Source organism: Dipodomys spectabilis, unplaced genomic scaffold, assembly GCF_019054845.1.
Source record: "Dipodomys spectabilis isolate Male_0828 unplaced genomic scaffold, ASM1905484v1 ptg000173l, whole genome shotgun sequence".
NCBI lineage: Eukaryota > Metazoa > Chordata > Mammalia > Rodentia > Heteromyidae > Dipodomys > Dipodomys spectabilis.
In genome coordinates, this window is record NW_024870850.1 from 7593022 (window position 1) to 7597603 (window position 4582).

A 4582-nucleotide genomic window follows, 5' to 3' on the forward strand; every position below is an offset into this window, starting at 1 on the left:
TAAAATGCCACGTATGTATTACAAAGACAAAAGAGGGAGCTTGGGACCCTGACTTCCAGGGCTGATACACACACACACACACACACACAAACACACACACACACACACACATTTTTCATATTGAAAACATAAATTCATATATAATTTCCTTTACTTTTGCCACCCAAGTCCAATAAACGTTAATCCTGTATTTAAATTTTTTTTAAAAAAAGCAAGTGGTGTCATTTCTCACTAGGGTCTGTGGATGCCACAGTGAGCAGTGCCAATGATGGCAAACTTCCCAGGGGGTGCACTTCCCTGTTTTGCTCCTCTCTGCTGCGGCGTATGCTCAGCTTTTGACTTCAGTTGGGAGGAGTTGGTTGTGTTGTTCAGGCACCGAATCCCCAGGCCGGGTTCTGCCCCCCCCCCTCCCCCGCCTGGAGCACGCTGTTTGGGCCTACGCTGCTGTGTATACCACCTAGGTTATGCAGCCTGGGGTACACAGTTCAAATTTCTTCTACTGTTGGTTGTCTTGACCCAGGGGCGCTGTTCCTGGCTTGGGTGTATAAGCTCCCTTCCAGGGGCGCTCTTGTTCTAGCCTGGCCAGCGGAGTGTGCTCCACGGGCTGGTGGACCTCTCGAACAGTTCTCAGTTTTAGTGGGTCCTGTGGTCCAGGTGTTGAGGTAGGGAGTCTGGGTCAGGGGCCGGGGTTCCCTCCAGCTCCAGTCTCCCTTGAGGGATGCACAGTCCCCTGTGGGGTACTCACGCTGGAGCTAGTTGTTTCTGTGTAGTGTAGGTTGTCAGTTGCTGTTGCAATCCAAGTTCAGTTGGGGTGGTTGCGGGCTGGGCTGGGCGGTGGTGGCTCTTTGTGATTCTTTTATGTCTCTTCCTCTGTCCAAGCTGTCGGGTCCACAGTGTCCATGCTCAGGTGGCTTCTGCGTGGGTGATCTGCAGGAACCCCCCTGTGTCTCTGGGATCCCGGCGGCCCCTGCCGGGTAATCGCGATTGGCGGGTCTGACACAGGTTCCTCAGGCGGCTTCTGCACGGGTGATCTGCAGACTGCCCCATGTGTCTCTGGGAACCTGGCAGCCCCTGCCTTACATGAGCAAGGTAATGAGTACATTTCTTATCAAGCATTGTTACCTCTTTCTTTGTTTCCCCTTCCCATCCCTGCTCTCCCATCTCCCCACACTTCATCTCCCTTCCTTGGTTGGTTTTCATTTAATATATTGGGTACTTTTTCTCTCCCCACCTTTTTATTTCCTGGTATCTGCTGAGCCTTTGACATCATTGGCACTGCCCACAGTGGCATCCACAGACCATCATGAGAAAAGGCATCACTTTCTTTAAAAAAAATTAAAGACAGGATTGATGGTTTTCAGAGTTGGGTGGTGGGAAGAAAAGGGAGTAAAAGATGAATTTATGGAAAAAGTGTGTGTGTGTGTGTGTGTGTGTGTGTGTGTGTCCGTGTCTGTGTTTGGCAGCCCTGGAAATCAGGACCCAAGCTCCCTTTCTTGGATTTGTAATCCACAAGTGGCATTTTACCATTTGAGAAATACCTCCTATCCTGTATTTTTACTTGTAAGTTAAAGATGGAGTCCCATACACTTTTCTGTCCAGGCTAATTTAGAATTGTGATCCTCAGATCCAAGCCTTCTAAAGTAGCCATTGGTGTGTGACTTGAAAAAAATTACTTGTATAATATTGAAATTAATAATGAATTTAACAATAGACTTCCACAAGAATGTGAAAAGTTAATACATATGACTCAGGGTTTTAGTCAATATTTTAAAACAGTAACACTATTTCTTTATTGAGAGTAATTACATAAATTTCACAGTATTGTGGCTTAGCGATACTTAGCTAAAGTCACTAACACATTTTAACCTTCACAATGCATCTTGTCATTGTCTTCATCTACAAAGCTTATGAACTCTGCAGAGTTTAACAATAAAACTGTTTCTTCCAAATTGAGTGATATGCACATTTCTTTCCTTTTGCTCAGTATCAGCTGTTTCCTCTTTCTCTCTCTGTCCCTCCCTCCCATCACCAGCCTTGAGTTGCTTAGTTCACTTTCATCAATGATCAGTGCTGCTGATGGGCCCCTCTGTTGTATTTTTTCATCCATTTTCCTATAGTTCTTCGCCCTCCTCTTAGCTTCCCATAGATGTGCATGCTTATACACCATATATGCGGTCCAGTATATAGAGTCATCTAGAAACTATATAACAAATTATGAAGCCATTCTTTGTTTCTTGTGTCTTGTTTACTTTTTTGTATTTCATTGGAAAACAGTAACACATTTACGATGTGTAATTTAGTCCAATCAAGAAGCAATTGAACACCACTGGATCTGAAAAATGTAAGTAGAAAATAAAGCAGTGGAAGAAAGGACACACTATCTTTTGCTAAAGAGATCCCCTCAAAAATCTAGTGTTTCTGTTGTTTCCTTTTCTCTTCTTCTTCCATTTCTATTTGGGTGTCCTTAGAGATTTGATCCTATATGATACACAAATTGACTAATTGTGTGCTCTGGGCATTGATTTTACCAAAGTCCTATGGAAGTCAATGATGAGCCCATCCTTTCTCTCGTTTACTTGAGTGTCTCCTGGACAGCTATAGGTTCCACACTTGTATCCTCTGGGACAGAGGATGGCCCTGGCCAATTAATGGTTTGTCAGTCCTGAGGATGGAGTCTGAGCTTTCCTTGGGCTCCAAGCTTGAAAAGATCTTTGGTTCTTTATCCCTTGATTGTGTCTAAAGGCAGAAGAAGCTCTACATAGTAAGTAATGTTAAAATTGATACATTAAGAGTCTTGGAAATATCACCTCTTAATCATAAGTAAAAACATAATTGCTTTGGGTAGCCAGTAAAAATTATTTCACATGTGTATTCACAGTTCACCAAGTTTTATACGTCCTTAGTTGTGTTTGGTTAGCAGAATGAGTAACCAAATTTTTTTTTCTAACTACACAATACTGTCTCTGTTTCTTGTTGAAGTCTTCCCCTAACTACAATACATGTATTATTGTAAACTCTTTCTGAGTACTGAAAAGGAACTATTGCAACAATATTAAAGGTCTGAACCTCAGTTATCAAAACAGCATCAATGGTAGGGAGCTGGTGGCTTTCGCCTTTAATTCTAGCTACTCACAGACTGAGATCTGAGGATTGTGGTTCAGAGCCAGCTCAGGCAGGAAAGTCTCTGAAACTATCTCCAATTAATCACCAGAAAACCAGAAGTGGTGCTATGGCTTAAGAAGTAGAGCACTCTCCTTGAGCTGAAGAGCTCAGGGAAGCACCCAGGCCCAAAGTTCAAGTCCCGAGATTGACAAAAAAAATTACAGCATTAATAATATTATTCAGAACTTCCTATTTTTGCCAAGCTATGATCTCTGTCTTCTGTGTTGTTCTTTTTGTTTCATATGCTTCATCTTTCTGTACTTCACAGTGAATTTCCATCTTGGACACCTAAATAAATGAAAATGACCTGATGTTCTTATGGGTTTTGTTTTTTTTGGTGCTGGTTCTGATAGTTGAAGCCTGGGTCTGGGTGTTGTTTCTGAGCACTGTTTTTGTGTATATTGAACCACGTATACATTCTGACTTTTGTTGGTTTACTGGAGAAAAAAGACTCATGAACTTTCCTTCCCAGGATGGCTTGGAACCATGATCCTCACATATCAGCTCTCTGAGGAGCTAAGTTTACAGGCCTAAAGCACTGGTACTCAGCTAAGTGTGAGCAATTTTAATGTAACTTGTGACTGTGTAAACACAACCTGTTACAACTGTGTTTGCATTGGGTTCACTGCTCATAGGCAAAAAACATGAGATCAGAATCATTCTGGTACATTGTCCTCTTTAACAAGATAAACATTCATTTTATTTTGCTGAGAATCCAGGGACAGGTGCCTTATACCTTAAACTCTTTTCCTAGAAATGACTTAATACTAACTTCCTTTACGGTTGGAGAATGATGAATGTATAAGGGCAACTACCTATTAATTATTAGCCTCAAGTTCTAAGTTTATACTCAATAAAGAGCAAAAAGATATTGGAATTGAAGGAAATTTCCTTTTCTCTGGTGGGCAACTGATCAGAGACTTCATAAAGTTTTATGTAGATATTTGACATGGCAGTTTAACACCCATTAACTTTATTTAGTTAGGCTGTTTTGGTTCTCCATGAAGCTTTATTGTAGTAAAATTCATCAACACCCCTGTGTTGAATACATAGTTGTCCAACAATAGCAGCCATTACATAAGCACCTACAGAACAGTGAGCACTCTCTTCTTTGAGTCATTGTAAATGGAATAATCTGTTGGGCTTCCAGACATTTCTATCTTTGTGCAGATGCTTTTCTGTTTTTCAGCAATGGCCCAGCAGAATTAGAGACAACACTGTGTTTCTGTCATGCATGTGTGGGTGACATCAGTTCACTGAGCCACAGCTACAGCATTGAATGATGTCAAGATCTCTGCACTCAGAGATATGAGCTTGCTTGTCCTTTAGACTCCTGACTGTATAATGCAGTGGTGGCCTAACAATATTCCCACTTGAAGCTCCTCAACACTTTTGATGTCTTAAGGGCCTCTTCTGCATC

The 4582-nt window shown here is 41.9% G+C and overlaps 1 non-coding gene across 1 annotated transcript; it reads right to left on the reverse strand.

Moving 5' to 3' along the window:
• Window positions 1-1239: 1239 nt before the first annotated feature.
• Window positions 1240-1325, reverse strand: LOC122120005. Its single transcript, XR_006149627.1, has one exon. It is a non-coding gene; the product is annotated as a small nucleolar RNA SNORD35 (small nucleolar RNA).
• Window positions 1326-4582: the final 3257 nt, after the last annotated feature.